Consider the following 22426-nt stretch of genomic DNA (forward strand, 5'->3'; position numbering starts at 1 on the left):
GACTTTTTTTTTTCTTTATTGCCGGTCTTCGACATACACATACGGCATAAACAGATACACTTCATAATGGTAAAAGCAATGACCGTCTTGGGCCGTTGCGAATAGTTAAAAACACTTGATTACCGCTAGTTCATCCAAAATATGCATCCATTCGGGTGGTTCTGTTCTCGTTTTATAAGCTTCACGCAGATATCGCACGCTTTCAATGAAATGCTCTCTCGCAGGATGAATAACAAGCCTCTCATGACGCTCATCCATTCTTGTTTTCCACAGGCTATGTAAACATATTGCCATAAACATGTCACATGGCATATCTGCGTTCTCAGTTGGCAAGAAGCGGATGCCGTACGGTGTTATCGGTAATTCCTTTTTCAACGTTCTTTGTAGGATGTCCCACAAGAACATTGCATCTGAACAATCAAGAAAGATATGCTCAATCGTCTCTGGTTGCCTGCATCTTGAGCAGTTTACGGACCACGGCACAAAGATTCCCCTTTCTCTTAGCCATGGCTTCACTGGGAGCGTTCCACTGTGTAAATGGAAGAAAAAGGTTTTTGTGGATGACCGTATCGGCATCCGCTTCACTCGCTTGAGCACGTTTCTTCCTCTGGATTCAACGCCGTACATAGAACGATAGACAGGCACAGGCAATGATACATCAAGTAAATCTTTGTACAGTCTTTTGCGTTTAACAGATGCAAGGTAATTCAATGAAAAGCGCGTATGTAGGAAGTCAAAGGCCAATACGACTTCTCGCAGGAAGCCTCTGAGCCTAGGTCCTGTGCTGTAATCGGAGGACACAACGAATTGAGGCAACGCGTTGCTCAAACGTCTTTGAAGGACTGTGCACAAGAATGTATCTTTCTGATCACGTAGGAACAAAAATCTCGACACGACTTGTCTTAAAAAGAGATGAACCAACCCTAGGCCTCCACTTTTCACTGTTCTGAACAAATTAGTGCGACTAGAGCGCTCCCAAACGGAACCCCAAATGAAGATGGCAAACTGCCGGTGTATTCTTTGTATGCTGACTCTTGATGCGCACAATGCTTGTAAAACATACCAAATTTTGGCCACTAAAAACACATTACACACTGTTGCTTTTGTGAATATTGATAGTTCTCTCCCACCCATCCTTGCCGTTTTCGCCTTAATTTCTGCGACCTCTCCTTGCCAATAATCTTTGGTGTCCTGGTGGTGTTGCAGAGGTACCCCAAGGTACTTGGTAGGCATATTCGTCCACTGCATTTTTTTCAAAAAGTGAAGGCGTGTCTTCCCATTGTCCATACCATGTCCCAATCGGCTTGCCCCAATTAATCGCACTCCCCGTCATTTTACAATACTTTGTCACAACATTAACGGTATTGCTTACACTTTGCTTGTCATCACAAAAAACAGCGACGTCATCCGCGTATGCTAACAATTTTACCTCACTGTAACCGACCCTAAAACCCCGGACATGGCTCTCTTTTATTATCTTTAGACACAGTGGCTCGAGATATAGGGCAAACAGTAGAGGCGATAAACCACATCCCTGTCTTACGGAAGACCTGACGGCAATGCTGGGAGAGAGTGTTCTACCAACGATTACCTTTGTGGAAACGCCTGCATAGCACATTCTGATCCCTTCTGTTAAGATTGTTCCCACATTCACGTGCTCCAAAACATTGAAAAGAATTGTGTGTGTCACTCTATCGAAAGCTTTTTCTAGGTCCAATTGTAACATGGCCACCCTACCAGAAAAGTCGTCACAATGCTCAAGTACTGTTCTTGCTACGTGTACGTTTGTAGTTATTGACCTCCCCTTAATGCCACATGTTTGATGTGGCCCTATCAATCGTGTTATTATACTCTGTAGCCTTCTGCCCAAAACTTTAGTGTATATCTTATAGTCTGAGTTTGTTAAGCTGATTGGTCGGTAGGCTCGCACGGATAGGAGTGATGAGGGATCAGTAGTTTTGGGTATCAGGACAATATGACTCTCGCGAAACGACGGTGGCAGTACCCGCTTTTCATAGGCTTCTGTGATAACGTAATAAAGAGCTGCAGCTATATCTGTTTTGAAAGCTTTATAGAATGATCCACCCAGTCCATCAGGTCCTGGCGTCCTGGCGCCACCGGTTACAGACCGCTTCCTCGCGACCTCTTGTATACCTACATTTGGGAGCAGAAAGCAATCCAGGTGACCGAAGAAACGAGGTCAGCTCGAGCCATGTGAAATGGCTCCAACGGCTTAGTCATCACGGGTCGAGAGAACGGGAGTAAAATTATAGCTAGCTTATGCGCACTCCGTCAGTTATTCATCAGTTTAAGAATCCGTCTCAACATCATCGTTTTGTTGATAATATAAAGTAGTTTACCTCATTTGAGGCTTGTTCTCAGAGAATAAATGGTAATCTGCCTTCTGTGCCTTTCCTCTCTGCAACACCCCACGCCCGGCACTTAACGGTGACGAACAGCGTGCACGTTATCAGCTTCGCCGAGTATTCTTGATAGGAAAGTAGTGAGCGCCGAGCTTTCAGGTACGGAACCGCAGCAAGGCAGATGACGAAACGCAAGCGAAGCAGAGACGCCGGCGGTAGAGGAGGACATGCCCAGCAGCAGCGTTCTAGTTGGAACGCCGCGTGAGGCAGAAGGTGGTGAAGTGGCCATCTCTGCAACGCTGGCAAGGACGGTCACATTCGTCACTTTCAAGGACGTGAACACCACAGCGACAACGTAACGGTGTTGTGCGCTGCGCCCAGCAGTGACCGCTAGAGTCCATCGGCGACACACGCGTTGTAAGCGGCGGGGGTCGAATGTTACCCTGTTGCGAGATATCTTCAGGTAGTTGGGGACAGGGTTAGAGTAGTGTTGATCTCCGCATGAATGAAGCGGGTTATTATCAGTACACCAACGGTCGTCAGCTCATGAAACCAGCGTTAACACATAGTACCTTGCCGTATGTTGACATTGGATGGACCAGGATTTCTTTAGGGACGAAGGAAGGACGAACGAGGGACGGACGAAGGACCATGGGCATGCTCAATGCAAGTTTGTGCGACAGCCTAAATGTGCAAATGGTGTGAGTAATCATACGGCTTCCTACTCATGATGTCCCCAGAACAAGGCCGCATCCATGCTACGCAAACATGAATTAATTCATGGGAAGGAACCACGACACAAGGAGCCTCTTATGAATACTGATGCAGGACGCCCAGCGGAAAATCGCAAGTGTATAGCAACTGAATAGGGATCAAAAGAACCATCGTATTCATCGGCATTAAAGCAGTCAGCTGTCCAAGGGTCCCAGGGACAGCGGAGTCATCATTCTGCTACGGGCACTGAAGGCCCCAAATTACAGAAATATCACCGACCTAACCTAGGACAACTTCAGCAATCTTAGAATGTCCGTCCGGGATCACCGCAGACAGCAACCGGAACATCGGAATTCCAGGATAACACCGCGCCGCTCAATGATGGACAAATGATTCTACCTGCGGTGCTTCCTGCAGTTCGAGCAATTGTCACAGCTCTACCTCAGACTAGCAGGCTTCCAGAGACAAAGGCACTGTTGTCTATTGTTGTATATTGTTGTCTACTGTTGTATATTGTTACCGATGCTGGGTGGACAACGGGCGCAGAAACACGTGGAAGCGATTATTTACCAATTCTTATATCACATCCACGATAAAAAAGTACTCCGAAACGAAGATACGTGTATACAACAAACTGGCAGCTCTTTCGTCAGCCCTTGTCCAGTCGAGTGAAGCTGGCGTAGAGAAACTCACATCAGTGATACAAGATGCAATAACAATGTGCACGAAACAAGTGCCCATTCCTGATGAGTACACATCAGTTGATCTAGAATATGAACATTTGAGAGCTGTAAGAAGAAGAGCAGAAAATGCTTATATATTGCCGGAGTGGAAATTTAGTATCGTACAGAGAGTCGCAGCAAATCCACTCAGTCATACGGAGGCGACTACCAAAGTTGGGAAAAAAAAAGAAAGATGCCGTTAATTTTGCGATACGTTGTCTCTCCTAGCATCAGTTCCACGACTATGGATAATTATTTGTGTATTAAGCGGCCCTGTTGTTCAAACAGAACCATTTCGTGCTCTCGAGATAGCCAAGGATACTTCAGAATTAGTGATTGCTGAGGAATTCAGCGAAATTGCACCTAGAACAAGCGTATCTATTAATTGCGCTGAGTTTCAATATTCAGTTGAAGTGGCAAAACAAAAAGTTGTTGCGTGTTTTCAGTCACAGCATCTACAACCAAGCTACGAATTCTCTATGATTGAGCTAAAATGTGCGTTTGCCTCTTCTAAGACAAAGACTTATGCAGGTCCAGATTTAATTACATACAGTATGTTGCAGAACATGGGACTAATGGTCGACTGATACTTTTGGAGTTATTGAATGACTTGTAGAAAAAGGAGTGAGTCCCTGACTCTTGGAAGACAGCACGTATGGTACTTATATTGAAGCCTGGTAAAATTCTTTCTTCTCTTGAGTATTTTCGTCCTGTGAATCTAATGAGCTGTTTATGCAAAGTCATATCGAAATTCATTGACACTAGGCTGCAATGGTCGTGCCAGAAAACAGAAGCACTTCCTGATCACATGACATGTTTTTTAACTCGGCGATGCACCATGGATGCAATTTTGCATATCGTTACCTGTGTTGAACATGAGCGAGCTAGGGGAAATGTCACAATAGCTGCTTTTTTAAGAAAATAAACGACCTTTCGACACGGTCAGCCATGCTCATCAAATATATGACCTGCTACAACTAGGAGTCTCTCGAAGGGCGCTACAGTGGATATCCAACGTCTTGAATGGCATATACATGTCTATTTGAACAAGCGAAGGAAAAACATTCCTCTCAGGATATTAGTCGAGGAGTCTCACAAGGCAGTGCCTTAAGCCCGCTTCTCTTTACTTATGTGATGGCGAATTTACCCTGGAGATTTCCACCTGCACTACACTACTATATATACATATATATATATATATATATATATATATATATATATATATATATATATACGGATGATGTTTGTACTTGGGCCTATAGTTGAAGTACCAGCCTTGTGAAATCAACTTTACAGGAGGGCCTAAAAATTGTGTACAAATTCTTAAAGGAAAGAGGTATAGAACTGTGTTACAGTAAGCCGGCTGTGCTGCCTTTCACCAGAGGATCTTTAAAGAATTTTCAGCTGTGCCTTGAACGACAACCTTTAGAAATAGTGAGTCAACACAAATTTCTAGGGGTTCTAGTAGTCAGCCAACTTTCTTGGTATTTTCACATTAAAGTCCTCGAAGAACATCAAACTGGATAATAAATGTTCTTCGCCGCGTAGCAGGCACGAGAGAAGGAGGGTTGGTTTTATCCCTACTAAAAGTACATAACGCCCTTATAAAGCAAAATGATAGCAAATTCTTCACGTGTTCTACATGGACTCTCCCGTTGATCTGAAGAGACTTCAACGATCAATAGTTAGGAGTCTTAGAGTATGCTTAGGCGTTCCTGGAACAACCTCAAGTTCTTTAGTAATTGCAGAGGCATGTCAGCCTCCATTTGCTATAATAAGGGCGGTTGAAACCTGTCGACACTACTTTCGCGTTTCAGTGCCGCACAAAAGGCACCCACTAGCAATCGTACTTATTAAGAGACGCAGGGTGAATAACAATACATTGATTCATGTGCACATCAATCTACTACCACATCACGAACTTTGGCTCTCAGATATCTCCTACCCTCCATGGTGACTCGTCTCTCCAAGAAACCGAACTTTCGGTTGAAGGAATTATTCCCAAACGAGATATGTTTACGTTAGCAGCACAATGAGCGTGATACCAGATAAACTTTTGGTACCCTGGCTATATTCAAGTGTATACAGATGGTTCTTGCCAAACAAACTTTTGTACAGCTGCTTTTGTCATTCCAGAATGAAATAAAAGAGAGACCTTTAAATCATCTCACACGACATCATCAACAACAGCAGGGCGTTTTGCAATATTGTCTTTGTTACGATACATAAATTCAATGCAAAAAGGGGAACAATGGGTCATCTTTTATTACTCGCCGGCAGCATTGTCTTCCCTTCATCGGGACATCAACAGTTCTGAAAACATGGCGTTAGTTTACGACACACTAAAGGAACTCACAAAAACAAGTTAACGGAAACGCACAATAATGTTCCAATGGATACCTGGACACTGCAATAGCCCTGGAAATCTTGCAGCAGGCAAGGCAGCTGGGCAAGCACATGTTAATAATGCAACACATGGTCTCCCTCTAATGGAAGACGAATTGCGGCACATGTTGAGACAGATCTCAGCCTGTGGTTGCACAGCGACATGGTTTGATCAGAACTCGAAATCTTCCGATTTATTTTACATGGACCCATCAGTTCAATTTAAAATCCCGACCACTTTTGATGCCACCATAGCCTTTGAATGAAACGATCATTCACCGTTGGTACGGCGCGCACAAAACAGTTTCTACGTAAAATTTCAAGAGCCGATAGTCCAGAATCGACAGTCCAGTTGTAGCCACGCAGATGAGGATGTACATCTTCTGGTGGAATGTTCGCGACACGACACACACAGACAACGCTTAGCAAGTCATTTAATGACATTAGACCGCAAGCCCTTCAGCCTCAGGCCAAGATACTCATTGTAAGGACGAGTGTTACTGGCCCGTCAAAGAGTTCTAGAAGCGAGAAATATTTTTTGGAACTATTGAGTGGAGTGTTGAAATGCGATGAGATCACTCTATGGGATTTTTTAAACCCGACTTTGGCTAATCCAGTGCCTGGCTTGATGTAACTTCATTTGAGTCTAATCCGTGCTTTCTTATATGCTCTGATTTTAGTGTAGTTGTGTGACCGGACTTTGTGTTGCTGTGCTTCTGAGTTGACTTTGAGTTTTAGTGTGGTGTTGGTGAACTTATGTGACTGGACTTCGTGTTTTTATAATTTGGAGTCAACTTTTAGTTTTAATGAGCTTAAGTAATATTTTTTAAAAGTCTGAACGTCAAAAAAAGTAGCCGATGTCAACAAAAGGCGAGAACATTTTCTAAGTACGATACAATAAAAAAAAAAACGCTTACAAACAATGACACCAAGGACCGCAGGCGTCACGCGTACGTGATCTATTTGGGTTAAGGCAACTAGTCAATAAAACCCACCCATGCTGCCTGAATGCATCAATATCGCCGGATTCGAGACACTCGTAATGTAGTGAACGAGAATAAAGGGAATCGAGACGCCCGATTTTTATTAATACTATCGTAAGAACGCAACAAACGAAGACACCAAGGACAAGATAGGGGAAATTACGTGTACTTACCAACGGAAATAAAGAAATGATAAATTGTGGAAATAAAATTGGATGGAAAACTAACTGGCCGCAGGTGGGATACCACTGCTAGATGACTGCTATAGACGATTTCTAGACACTCGAGTTCGCTCGAGACACTCGGTGTAGTCTCTCTCCGCTTTTGTAAGTGTCCGACTGGCACAGGCGATGACACGCAGGCGACCCCCGGAGATCTGAACAAGCACAGCGCCAACACCTACGTCGCTGGCGTCAGTATCCAGCTCAGTTGAAGCCTGCGGATCGAAATACCACAGAACCGGTACAGAAGCCCACAAAAACCTCAATGTCAACTTCCCCACTTACGCCCTCATTGCGAATTTCGTAAAAGCTTTAGATCAAGAGCCACGTGTTCTTTTACTGCATTAACTCTCGCTCATTAACCCTCACCCACTCACCTTTTGCTGGATAAGCGGATTTCTAAGAGATCGTATTCAATTTGCTTTCATTAACTGAAGATCGTCAAAACTATCCCCTCTTTCAGCTGGTGTGCCTTAAGGTTTAGTCCTTGGCCCTCTCCTGTTCCTCATATATGATAATGACCCCCCCCCCCCCCCTTTAGGGTTTCGTCTAAAGTAAGCCTTTTTGCGGAGGATTGCATATTATACTGGCGAATACTAAATCCATTAGACAGGTACACTCTTCTAGGCGACCTCCTCCACATCTACAATTGGCGCAACAAATGGTTTACGTCCCTCACCATCAGTAAGTGCACTCATGTGTCCTTTCATGGCCATCGTAATTCAGTAGTGCCCTCCTACTACCTTTACAACACTAATTGAATACACTGTGAAACATTTTATTGCCTTGGGGTGCATATATATTCTGATTTATTTTTGGCCCATCATTAAGCAGATAAATAATTCGTGAAATGCGTGCTAGAAGTTAGCTGCGCAGTTAGCTGGCATCTCGATCCCTCAGTAAAACTACTTCCATATAAAATATTTATCTTTATTAGACTAATATAATCACAGTAATAATAACTATACTAATAACAGCAATCAGGTTAAGAGGATTAGTGCCCCCGAATCACTACAGAACCGAGCGGCCATTTCCTTTCTTTCTGACTACTCCTACAACACAGTACACAGGTATGTCAGCTTTGAAATTCCGGCTGCGTCTTCCCTCGCTGGCTTCCCCACGCAAAACTGCTTGTCTGTCAATTTCTTAGATAATTTCATTCACTGGCCCCAGGTGACCAAATCATCATTTCAGCACAACGTTTTTGCCGCCGAACGAAACCTAATGCTGTGCATCCAAAACGCACCCGTTACACTATGTATGGCATTGCTTGGCATTGCGTTGTTCTTTTCATGCTTTTGTTATACCCTCCTCCTCCGCTTTCGTCCTCGCGCTCTCTTCGCTCTCTCCGTATTTCATCCGCCGGTGCGCTCCGTGTTCTTTCTTTCATCCTTCGCTCGGTTACGCCGAGGACGCCGACGTGTCAACACAGGAACGCGCGCCAGAGCTGCCCTCTAAAAAATACACAACACAGTTACAGATTCAATTATTCCTGCATTTTAGATGACTCCAGAAGCGTTGCTTGACACGTGTTGTACGGCGCAGACACCTATAATCGCCCTTCTTCCGTCAACGAAAATCAAACATCGCCTTCGTCCTCGTGACATTGCTGCATGTGCATATCCCACTGTAAATACGCCTGAATTGAAGTTGACGTTTCGGAGGACGTGGGAACGATGCCATGCATAAACGTAATAACTGCATGACAATAAAGTTATGACATTTCCGGTGGATATTCAAGTAAATTCCATGAGATTACTCGTTGCACACCATGAAGGTAAACAAAACTGGACGCATTGCCTTTAGCTGCAATGCATATAATTGACCGCTTTACTAAAGCTTTGCTTCGCATAGATTCCAACATGTGCGCTGGATCTGCATATTTGTTTTTCTTTGGAGCACCAAAGTACTTATGTTGCTGGCATCCCCCTACTGTAATACGTTCGATTCAAAGGAGAATTGTGCTTACTTTAAGTAAATAAATACGCCTGAATAATGGACAGATAGTGGGAAAACTAGCGTATAATTTATCTAGGCTGTCTCTGTCGGCGGCACTTCGTGGGTGATATCAAAGAAGCTGAGAAGTTATCCGACACGAGCAGTGAAGATGTTATTACGCCGTTGCACCCACTCCGCTTTGCTCGACCCGACTTCGTTTCTCCTGTCAGGCAGCCTGTTCGCGGGCGGATGTTGCAACATAAAGAACTACGAGGAAGCGCGTCGAGACCGCGGGCGTCGGTGGTATAGTGGTTAGCATAGCTGCCTTCCAAGCAGTTGACCCGGGTTCGATTCCCGGCCGACGCACATTTCTTTTCTTTTTTAATTCCACGTAGGAGACACTTTTTTTTCAAGGATCGTTCGGGCTGGACACATGCTGCCGAAAGTGGTCGATTAGAGGTATTGACGAAAGTTTGCGATGCTACATACGATGCTAACGCAGGAACAGTTTTTTGAAAATTTCCTATCAAATATATCATTGTTTTAGGCGAAAAAAAAGGTGTTGCACTTTGTGAAATACAATCTTAACAAAGGCGTTTACGTGAGCAGCCACGTTGGTGGCGCCATCTTGTGGCAATGGCTTTCACCGGAGAGGACACACAAATAATATAGTAATAAACGAGGAGAAAGGGGGTTAACCGAGGGTCCCGATTTTTTAATTCACTTTCATTTCCATTAATTTATCGTTTCCTTAGTTCATTTATTAAGCACAAGTAATTTCCCCTATGTTGTCTTTGGTGCCAGTGTTTGTTGGCTTCTTATGATATAACTAATAGGCCAGCCTAACTAATATTATGGTGACTCGCCAAATTCCGCCAAACTGCTGGTGCAGAATGCGTCGGCCGTAACAAAATCGTGAACATTGCGTCATTTAAGAATTTATTGTGCGAGAGCGCTTGCGTAGTACAATCTTTCAAGCATGGTTTAATTCAACCAAATACGTCGTTAACGCTGCTATCCACGGCCGCAGTAGAAACCTCTATTCTGTGTAGGCTGGCATGGTACGTTTACTGGCAAGCTAAAATTTTGTATTGTTTACTTCAATGATCTTTGTTTCTGAATATATTGTCCCACCCGAACACGCTGAATTCTGCTAGGTATGTATATCTGTATATATGCTGAATAGATATGCACATATTCTTAGGAATTTGTAATACAACAGAAAGAAACCCATTTATTTTAGAGCAAAAATCTAAATTTCAGCAGCGACTGGGACAAAAAGAAAAAAGCGAAAACACGGCAGTAAACGCACAAGATGCATCTTTCATTGCAGCTGAGTTCCACTGTTGGTACCTGAAAGCAATAAAATAAAGGGAAAGCGCGCCTCTACCTTTGAACTGGAGATCCTCTATGAGAAACAAATCCTGCGCTGGTTCAGGCCACGTGCCCAAGAAAAAAAAATTACGCGAGCGCTGTTCGCAAGAGACGGCGCCGCCTGTCGTATGACGGTAGTCATAACAATGGAGCAGAGAAGACAGATGCGGTGAATTGTTTCGCTAGACAACATTTTTTCAGCTCTTCATAAATTGCCTGCTCACTTTGTAAACACAATTATGCGACAGAATGTAGGGGTCGCAAATTTCATGGCAGCGTTACCAATCTTTTCGGCGTATAGGCACTCAAGCATTCTCGAAATGCTTTAAACGAGAATATTGTCTATGCGAACTAAAATCTCTGGGAATGGCTTCAACAGCAATCATTACGATGCGTGACTTGCGCAGCAGAACGATGCCCACGTATCTAAACTGACGTTTCTAGGTAGTGCTGTTGCCATTGTAGCACAGGCATTATACTGCGTGGGTTTACGCTATGTACTTATTTATTTCAATGAGAAGCACGACTCTCTTGGGCCAAAAGATTCATCAACATCGTGTGCTCAAAGGAACTGCGAATAGCCTAAACTTTCATAATAAAGAAATGACTACCCATCTGCCATCACGTACACAGCCACCTCGGCACCGAGCGTCGCTGGCTAACACTCCCAGGGCTAATTTTGCCCACACGCCGAAATACCCAGGAGACCGGACGGGAGGATAACCGACGTGGAAGCCCCAGTGTTAGAACATCGCACGTACGACGCAAAAAACAATAAAAAAATAAAAAAAGAATGTGTTTCCGGCTCCGAGCTGTAGCAAGGAGTATTTTGGTCGACCTCCATTTCCCGTCTCCTTATTGTTTCTACATGAAAAAAACTGAATGTAAAATGTAGCTTTCCCTCTGCGTCATCTGGCTTCATTTGTTTCTTTATGTAGTTTTATCACAGGGTTGCGCGGAGTCCTCTTGTTATTCGTCAAGTCCTTTACATTCTGTACAGCAAAGAACCGCTATTATTGTGCGTCTGTTATGAATGACAGTGAAGGAATGATTTATTATTTGCGGAACTTTTTAGCTGTGCGATGTTTTAACGGTACGCATAATATGCCCCATCATTTGTGCACGCACGTTAAGACAATGGAAGGTCCTAGATTTCAAAGAAGCTGTTAAGGCTTCTCCGTGAGGCTGTAATGAAGGTGTCGAATTAGTTTTAGGGTGCTTTGCTTGCACTGGAATCTGTGGAATCGCTTAAACAACCATACCTTTCTTGCTCAATTATTTCAGTAGAACACGCCCATATTATCACAGTTGTAATTTCTAGAAAGTATAACGTATGCAAGTGTATGAAACCAGAATCTAATAAGTATTGTTGGCTAAAGCATCAAGGAAGGAGTAATTATCACTGATGGAAACAATGTTTCAATCAGTGACGGGTTAGTGATGATTCAGATTCAGCAAAGGTACAGAAAGACTCAGGCCATGGTAGCTTTCGATTAATAGTGCTCGGTATTTATGCGACATGTGGTACTTGTGCGCAAAAACATACCGCATTTGCTTTCGAAAACAAGTTAATTCTCAAGAATCAATAAACACAATGAGATTGCTGCCTAAAGTCTCCGAGTATGCGTAGGAGCTTGGACTTTTCGTGCAAGTAGCTTCCGTATGCCAAATTGGCTACGAATAATTCGGTTCGCCGGCCCCACGTGAGCAAGGAGTTCAGAAAGAGGGGAGTTCGAGTTCAGGTGCCGGTCTTCTGCTTGCAAGATGCATGACATGGACGGTTCATATGCACCGTCTACACTTGTTTAGAAGAGGGGTGCCGCACAGCTGATAGTGATGGAGCCAAAACACGCAGGTACGGTCCACTGCCGAGGCGTTCGGCCTTGAGCACGCAGACAGCCACATCACGTTTGTGCAAGAGACAAATACTGATACTATTGTTATTAAAAATAATGCAGAAAGGTGTTCGAAAGCCGTAACATTAACGGTTGATTAAGCCAGTACCAAAAAAGTGGTGCATGCATGCTACAGGTTTGGTTAAAAGGTAACCAGTCCTACGCTACATACCAATCAAACAGCGTACTTTATAAACCGATTAACACTGTAGGACTTTAATAACTAGGAGGGAATGCCTAAATGCGTATGTAAGCCACATACCTAGCTCTGCGTAGACATAACAGGCGGACATAAGCAGAGATTCCGCGGAGCTTATGCCCGCGTTCTGAGTCGTATGTAGTATTCTTGCTTAGCACTTGAACATTGGCATCGCCATAAGGAAGCATTCACAAAAATTGTGAACTAGCCCTGCAACATTTGAAACGAACGGTATGGTGTTGCAGGCTGTGGACTGGTCAAGATGAAGTAAGCAAATTGTAGGTAACTTAGCTCTATGACGCATTTGACCAATTTTGAGCAACGACATGGTTTTGCGGCGCTTTCAGCGACCCGTTTTTTACCGACATCGGCAGTATTTCTGACACGACAAGTGACGGAATACACTTCGGATGTTTAAGAGTTGAATAAGATTGCGATCTTTAAGAGTACATAATTTGTATACAAAAACTCCAAGCCGATGACAGTATTATTCCGCTTTACGCATGGCTGCCAAATCACGGTCCTTTAAGACACTGCTTAAAGCAGTTGACACTGCAATTCAGCAACATTGCAGACGAGCAGCAACAAATGATAGAGGACCTTAGTGGTGTTAAAGATTAATACGCAGAAGACAAAGATAATGATGAATAGCCGGGCAAGAGAACGAGAGTTCAAGATCGCCCGGCTGCCTCTAGAGTCGGTGAAGGTGTACATATACCGAGGTCGATGAATCACAGGGAACCCTGATCTTGAGAAAGAAATTAATAGAAGAATAAAAATGGGTTGGATCGCATACGGCAGACATTGTCAACTCCTCACTGGAATCCTGCCATTGTCATTGAAAAGGAAGGTGTACAATCAGTGCATTTTACCGCTGCTGACATATGGGGCAGAGACTTGGAGACTTGGAGAGTGACAAAGAAGCCTGAGAACAAGTTAAGGACCGTGCACTGAGCGATGGAACGAACAAGGCTAGGCATAGCGTTGAGACAGAAAGAGAGCTGTTTGGATCAAATAGCAAACGGGTATAGCCGATATTCTAATCGACATTAAGAGAAAAACATGGAGCTGGGCAGGCCATGTAATGCGCAGGTTAGACAACCGTTGGACCATTAGGGTTACACAATGGATACCAACAGAAAGGAAACGCAGTCGCCGATGGCAGAAGACTAGGTGGAGCGATGAAATTAGGAAATTCGCGGGTGCTTGTTAGAATCAATTGGCACAAGACAGGGTTAATTGGAGATCGCAGGGAGAGAGAGGCCTTTGTCCTGCAGTGGACATAAAATAGGCTGGTGCTGCTGCTGCTGCTGCTGCTGCAAATGATGATGATGATGAGGATGACACTGCTACAACTTGCAGCTCCTAAAAGTGACAGTGCTAGCCCGTGCGTATCCAAGAAGAAAAGTAAGGATCCGCTGACACAACCCCTCGCGAGGAAACCCGCTCTTCTTCACACTAGCCAATCTGTAACCCTTTTCCTCATGCAAAGGCACTTGAAGAATTTTTTTTTTTACATTTCCCCAAGCAAAAGCTAGAGAAGACTTAGAACCAGCGTTAATTAGCAAAATGAAAATTTGAGAGACATGTGTTGGCGGCGAACACAAGAGATAGCGGATGTGAGCATGTGTAAGTGTTCAAGCAAATGTATTCCAAATCACATGTAATTATTGGTGCAACAGAACTTCAACGGGAAGTGTCAGTTTCTCTGGTTGTGCAATGAGGAAGTTGCCCATCGTCGAAATTGGCCAATACATTAAAGGCAATTTCACTTAATGGAACGAACAGCTGCGTTTCGGGGCTTTAGATGTGATCGATCTCAAACAGGGAACTTGCAATTAGAAGTGGCCTACTGAAGCGAAACGTTGACGGAAAAAGAAGGCTTCAAAATCAAATATCTGTTGGCCATCACTGATGCTAGACTGAATGTCAACCTGTTTTGAAACAAAAAGCAGTTCAGCGCTAAATAAATGTAAAATACGGCAAGTATATCATCTCTGCGCATTCAGATACAGGGAGAATTCAGCGTAACAAGGTATTTACATCTCTGACACAAGAAGTGCCCTTTCTCCCGGTCCAATATTCAACCAGATCTGGATAGTGTGCGCTATGTTGAGCAACCCTCTAAACTTAATAGTAAAGGTCTATGAAATTTCTTCCTTCGCTTGGGAAAGGTGCATAGTTGTTTATTTGCCAGCAAGTCGGTGCAACGTTTAAATTCCTGGCAGTACTTGTATTACTTTCGAAGAGTTCAATTCTTCTCCTCCGCTTCACTTTCTATTACCTTCTGCCCGTCACTGTAGTTCCAGATTGTTTCATATCATTTTCGCAGCTTGAGAAGCACTGTTGTTGTTTCAGATGCCCTTCCAATTTGGTAAGAGCTTGTTGATCTGAGCAGCAGTCTTAATGCGATTAGCAGTCTTCTGGAACTTTACCCACTTTACATTATGTACCTAACATGTTTCACCGAGGGACCCAAATGGTTTACTAGGTTGTCCACTAGGTATGTGCTGGCTGCAGTTTATCCGAACAGACACCGAGCACACAACTTGGGTCACTGGGTGTTTTCCACTGGTTATGTGCTTGAACCGACAGCTTCAGCATTGCGTATGCGATATTGATACGGAGGTATCCTTCACCAAACCTCCAGTATAGATGTTTCAAGGTGACAAGAGAGGTCTGTAGCGTTACATATATTAAAACGGCAGAACCGCATCCACAACAGGCACCTCCACAGGGAACGCAGTTGCTTAAAGGAGATCCCTTGCAACAAAGTTGCAGTCAGGATACTATAGATACTACAGAGCTACAACTGGGCTGCAGCGATTCTAAGAAGATATGGTATCATTTCACATCGTAGTTGTCAGCGAGATTGCCACTATATGTGTCTGTGGTGGCTATACGGTGAGTCATTACATTGCGTTATTGTTAATTGCATTAACGCTGACAATAATCGTGAGATGGGTTCGGTTGGAATACTTCTTTCGCTTTCCGCCTGATAAAATTTGCAGATTGCGCGTTGCACGCTGCCGAATTGAGGGACTGGTCTACAGCTTCCAACTGATCGTTATATAAAGGTGTGAGATCATTACTAGCAATAATTATATTGTCTTACAGTCTAGTCTTGCGTGGAAATAACTTGTCAGAAGAGGCTGGGACATAACTTTACAAAATACAATACCTGCGGTCGTATACTGTACTTCAAGTGCCGCCGTTCCCGTGCTGCATTGGGTACAACGTGCTGAAGTGTGGAGCACTTCGAGCATATATAATTTTTCTTACTATGCTGAAATATATTCTCAGTTCCCTGCTAATATCCCGAACAGGCTTTCAACGTAACTTTCTATCCATTGGGAAAATGCTAAATGTCATCTAGTTGACAAAAAAATCGCCTCGTCATCCCGGTCATGCGAAAGGGGATGTCCAGCGAAGCTGTTGAAAACCACCACTAATACTGCTGAAGGGGGAAGGGGGAATGCAATGCTTTATTGCTTTAGAGTAATGGTAGTAATGGTAATTTAGAGCAATGGTAGTAATGGGGGTAATGTTAATTTTGACAGCACGCCGCCGCCCGTAGCGGTGTTGCAACAACATTGAACTCACTTGCTAGGCGGGTTCTTTTATATACGAAAGGCTAGGGAAGCCATTGTCCACGTCACAAGCTGCCACGCCGACGGCAGCTTGTGCAACATTACTCTTTACCGGGAAACGTATGCGGGGCTGGGGGGAGGGGGGCTGGCATTGTTATCAGGAGAGCCTTATCATTAGTTATGTGGTTCGGATGATTGTTTTGTGCTTTTTCTTCATTGAAACGTATGCTGTTCTGTATGTTGTATGCGCGTGATTCCGAAGAATGTACCTACTGCTCGCTTCACTTTGCTAACATCTTGAAGCCTCTGTCCTACTGGGGTATGAGCCACTGCTCCTAGCCCTGCAGTGCTGTCAGGACCGGCCCACATTTCTTGCTGATGGACGCGGACACAAGAGATGCCGCTCAAGTAGAGGCTAACAGCGTCGCTGTAAAAAATGGACAACGCTGAATGGAAAATGCACGGGAAAATACAGATGTTACTGCCATGGTTGTTATGCTTGATATTCAGATGGTGTATACATAAATGACCGGCACCTACCACACCTAATAACGTAAAGTCTGAATCCTCTGGAGCCTACATCCGATGGGGTTGAGGCATCACGTGAGTAACGTTTCCGGATGATGCTCAAAAGAGTGTGACATTGTTATAAGTAGGGAAGTTGTACGGGCATCGCAAGAGATGTTAGTCTTTTTTCTGCGTTTTGGTTAGTCCAAGCTGCGAGTATTTAATCGCCCTCTTTAGTTCCGTAAGCCGCGCCGAACTGCTCTAGCACAGCTCTGTTGTAAAAGGCCGGCTTCTGCAGTAAGCGCGATTTAACTACGTAGCTATGCTAGTCCCAGAAAGAAAAGGTAAAGTTGAAAGAAACTAGCTATTTTAGAGACTTCCCAGCCCACTTACAAAAGCACAGTGACACCCAAAAGGAGCAACGTTAAATCAGTGTCGTGGTTTTCAAAACCGGCATGTCAGAGAGGCCTGCAACGATTTCTGGGAACCATCAATGTCTACCGGCTGTACAGTACATTCCCAATTTGAGCGATACCGTTTATCCTCTCACGAGAAAGCTACGCAAGGACACTCAGTGCGAATGGGACGTTCGGTGTGAAGAAGCGGCTAACCGAAGAGCCAATACTGAGAATATTCAATGCCGACAAACCAGGCGTTCCTTACGGCGATGCCTCAGATCATCGGAGCTGTACTGAAACAACCAGGTGACGAAGGAAACGAACAACCTGTGGCTTATTATTCGCGGATGTTGCTGAAGCCCGAAAAGAATTACGCAATGACAAAGCTCGGATACTTGGCCATAGTTGACGCCACCGAAAAGTGACATTGCTACCTGCACGGAAACCCTTTTACTGTCATAACCGACCGTGCTGCCTTACAGTGGCTTAATAAGATAAATAATTGGCACGGGCGCCTATATAGGTCGTCCTTTTAGCTATATATGCACGACGTCAACATCCGACATCAGCAATGCAGCGATGAGATCGAAGCGCACGCGTTTTCTCGGAGTTCTGTCATCCAACTTTCCTTACCAGAGTTTCAAGACCACAAAGATGATCGTTCACACCGCAAATATACGATCCAGAATGGACTCGCCTTTGTCAGCAGAAAGGGAATTAAGAAAGTAAATGTCCCTCCCGCCTTCGGTCTGGGACTTCTCGAGAAAGCCTACCGCGAGTATCGACGTGTTGGAGGGAAGAAAACCTTGCCAGTACTTTGACTGTAGTATTACCGGCCAGAAATTATCACTGATGTTTCTACATACATCTGTGATTGCAACACATGCCTGAGATGCAAGGAACCAAAGTGAAAGCGATTTGTATCACTGGAGTCTCTGATACCTGCAGGACAACCTTTCGACCTTATCGCCATTGACACTGTCGGTGGCATTGCAAGATACGGCTCTTCAAAGAAATTAATTCACTTGGCGATAGACCACGCCGCGCGTCATGTGGGGTGCTTTGCTCACAAAATTCAGACGTTTGATGCCTGCATATCTTGGTTGAAAAACATCGCTGCTGGAAAGCCGAAGAAATTTCTCTCTGATTGTGGAACAGCATTCACCGCAGGCAAATTCAAACAGCTCTGGAAACACAACAACGTTCGCCAGCTATTCCCCTTGTCTCAGCATCCAGAGTGCAACGGTATGAACAAAAGCACAAATAAAACTATGGTGACTCGACTCAAATGCAACATCCATAACGAGCCTCGTAAACCAGGGATTCAACATCTTTTGGAGGTGGTTCACGAATACAATTGGACTCCACATAAGGTGACAAGATATCCACCTTCTTTTCTGATGTATGGAATACGTTCTTATCCACCACTGATAAACAGCGAGTCCGAAAATCTGGAAGAGGCAGGAAAGGCTGCAGTTCGTATTTACCTCGCGTAGCACGAAAAGAACAAGGTCATATAAGGCAAAACTCTTCTGCCAAGTGGACTTCAAGTTGATGACCCTTGTGCTCTACGAGACACCGTGGCATCCAAACCAAGGAAAACTATGTTCAGTGACGGAAGGACCATACAAAATACTCCGCAAAATGTCCGAAATGAACTACGAGATTGACCAGTCCGTGATACCGTTCAAACCATGGAAAACTATGTTCAGTGACGGAATGACCATACAAAATACTCCGCAAAATGTCCGAAGTGAACTAAGAGATTGACCAATCCGTGATACCGTTCAAACCAAGGAAAACTATGTTCAGTGACGGAATGACCATACAAAATACTCCGCAAAATGTCCGAAGTGAACTAAGAGATTGACCAATCCGTGATACCGTTTCGCAGTACTAGCTACGTAATGCATGTCTTGACATAAAAATTGTTACAGCGCAAACACATGCAACCACAAAGTATGAATGACGGGACACAAGCGCTGTGTCCCGTCCTTCATACTTTGTGGTTGCATGTGTTTGCGCTGTAACAATTTTTATGTCAAGTATGCACCAACTCACCCAGAAAGAAGTTTTAATGTAATGCATGTCAGCAACTTGCGCCAGCACTACTGTCACCTCACCGTTTTTCTGGGGGGAGGGGGAAACCACCTGTGGCGGTTCACGGTCATTAGCACGAGGCCCGTGACTGAGGAAGGAGTGCGCGCGGCAAAGAAATGAGACCCAGTGTTCGAGTTGACATCAGGGCCTTTTCGTCACATATAATGCACGTGTCATATAATACGTGCGAAGTATAACGTGACATTCACGTGCTTATGTGCGCAACGCCTGCTTGAACGATAAGGGTGTTCCGGCAGTTTTGGAGAGGCTATATGGCACTTTATACGAACAATCGCAAGAGGACACCCGCCGTAGTTGATGAGTGGCTATGGTGTTGGGATGCTAATGAGGACGAAATGCGAAAACACCTGTGCACTTAGATTTAGGTGCACGGTAAAGAACCTCAGGTAGTCCAAATTTCCGGAGTCCCCCACTACGGCGTGCCTCACAATCAGATAGTAGTTTTGCCACGTATAACCACATAATCTAATTCAAGAAGAGGATGGCCACAGTACTGAAATCCTCTTGTGAGCATGGCTAATACTGAAAACACATCAATGTTTTGTCGGTCCGGCTGCAGCTTCATTGTGAATTTAATTTGTACCATCTTGCATTCTTCTTATTGAAAAAATAATATATTTGTCGGTGTTTCTCGCGAAAGTTCTTTTGCATCCACGCATCTTAACGTTCACAAGAAATTTATTCAATTTGCAAAGATTATCCGCGTCGGTAGATAACAGCAAGATTTTAGTACAACACATCGCTAGTAATCTTTTTGTGTGCTGTAAAGAATCCCCCTTGTCCATAGACTACCGAAAAGTTGCTAATATTAGTACTCGTGTTGAATCAAAGCCGATAATTTCCATGTAAGTAATTTCCATACAAAAACTGACTGCTAGTTGGCTAGCGTACCAAACCACAAGGCGCCTGAAGACTAAGCGCTGAACACCAAAATGATCTCGTACTACCTATAACTGTTGATCGTAGACACATTGGCTTCTGATAAACATACGAGGAATGTATTTCCAGGGACACGGGCACAGCTCTGGCGGAGCCAGCCGAGGGGCTGAAGCCGGTCCACGCCAGGCCGCTGACCTCTTTCCTACACCGCTTCCCCATCTCTTCGCCACCATGTATTAAATTACAAGCCAACTCGCGGAAGGGATGGCAGAGGGTCGCGTCGGTGGTATAGTGGTTAGCTCTCTTCCAAGCAGTTCACCTGGGTTCGTCTCCCGGCCGACGAAATATTTTTTTAGGCGATGTTGGGGACATTGTTATAAATGGGAAGCATTTTTTTGGCGAACATTTGGCACTTTGACCGTATCTATCTATCCAACCGCCTACGTCTTGGTGCTCTCATGGTCGTTTCGTGAAGTTGGCATGTACCAAAATTGACATAGTACGACAAGAGTGTATGACGAACATAAATGATCGGTCATGACATGACTGTCATGACATGCGCGTCTTGTAAGTCATGAAACAGCCGCGTGGCGCTTTTGTGGTCGTTTGGTTAACTTGGTAGGCTCCCCCGCACAGTGTTTCGCGCGACACCGATTCCCGCGGGGCGTGGGATCTGCCGGCTCTCTTTAACTTCTTTTTTCTAGATCTCTGGGCTGCAGTCGACGCATTCTTTATACACGAACCTTATTTGTCAACACTTTATCATTTGCAGCTTTGTTTTATTTCTGGGCTTAGCTTAGTATAGGAGGGTCAGCGTAAATTTAACCACCCCCTTCTTTAATCTTATCAAGAAAAACTAAATTCATAAGCTCTCCCTAAGCTTTTGTCGGCTTCATTATCCCGTGGATTTCAATGTTTGTTTTTCTAAGTACCGTACAATTGATAAAAAAGTTATTAAAAAATAATCGTTTGAAACTTTAACGGTTTTATATCAAAGGAGATTGTCTCTTACCAAGTTATAATGGTACCAACATTGGCGGTCTGCATTGCGCAATATTCATGTGAGAAGTCTGCACTGCGCAATATTCATGTGAGAAGTCAGAAGAGGAAGAAGACGCATTACGTTAAGCACATTCAAAGAATCACGGTCACACAAATTTAAGGTCGCGGCTTTCCCGCCCAGCATCGCTTCGCTTTCGCTAATGTGCAGCCTTCCTCTGATGTCGTCGCATTAAAGGGAAGCTGAAACGGTTTTCAATTTCCCTGAATTGCTGGGATTGGGGAGAACCGACCTAATAATTTACGGCTCCGTAATTTTTTTATTCGTTTTATTATTATAAGGGGCGGCAATCGCTTTCTAAATCACCCCCGCGGACGCGCCCCCATCGCTTCCCGGAGCGCCGGGTGAGGTGGTTGCCAGAGGAGAGAACCGGCGAGAGTGACGTCACTGGCGGGGACCGAGCTGCCGGACCGGCGTGCTGACATGTGCTGGCATGCCTCTTTCCGTCCTGCGCTTTACTGAACGACGCTATGAGAGATCTGCCGCCGCCGCCGCTCACGTTTGTTTTCTTTTGCGATTTTCGTAAACTGTTCTTTCCTTCTGTGCTGCGTGAGTGCCTACAGCCAAGGGCGCCCAACATGCCCTCGTTCTGTGCAGCATTCGGCTGCGCGAACACAGGCGGGCGAGACGATGTGGTGTTTCACAGGTTCCCGAAGGACAAGAAGCTTGCAGCGCAGTGGGTCCGTGCGGTGAGGCGAGATAAGTTGGTGCCGATGAAATCAACTGTGCTGTGCTCTTCATCTTCCATCAATACGCAGCACATGCAGGTGCACCTAGTTTAATGAAAGCCTGATTAGACCCACATTGATGCACTCGAGAAATCCGAATATTCGCAGCCATTAACGTCTGGTAACACCGTTTTAGCGTAGCCGGATAGCCTTACGACAAGTGCGGAAACGCGTTGATGCTAGCGTTGCTATACTCCGTTTCATACATCAGGTGCAACGCTGTGGAGGCTTGAGATACTTCTTGCAGTGGCTGCGTTCGCGCTTAGAAAAAGTTCGGTGTTGCTTGACCCGATTTTTGAGAACATTTTCCATATATAAGCTCAATTCTGAATGAAAAAAAGAAAGAATT

At 44.5% G+C, this 22426-nt stretch overlaps 1 protein-coding gene and 1 non-coding gene across 5 annotated transcripts in view; both read left to right on the plus strand.

The window, feature by feature from the left end:
• The window catches only part of LOC129380714 (uncharacterized), a 163162-nt gene that overhangs the window by 79058 nt on the left and 61678 nt on the right, over positions 1-22426 (plus strand). The gene's annotated exons all lie outside the window — the stretch shown is intronic.
• TRNAG-UCC (transfer RNA glycine (anticodon UCC)) lies at positions 9621-9692 on the plus strand. The gene has a single exon. It is a non-coding gene; the product is annotated as a tRNA-Gly (tRNA).

This window comes from Dermacentor andersoni, chromosome 10, assembly GCF_023375885.2.
Source record: "Dermacentor andersoni chromosome 10, qqDerAnde1_hic_scaffold, whole genome shotgun sequence".
Classification (NCBI taxonomy): Eukaryota; Metazoa; Arthropoda; class Arachnida; order Ixodida; family Ixodidae; genus Dermacentor; species Dermacentor andersoni.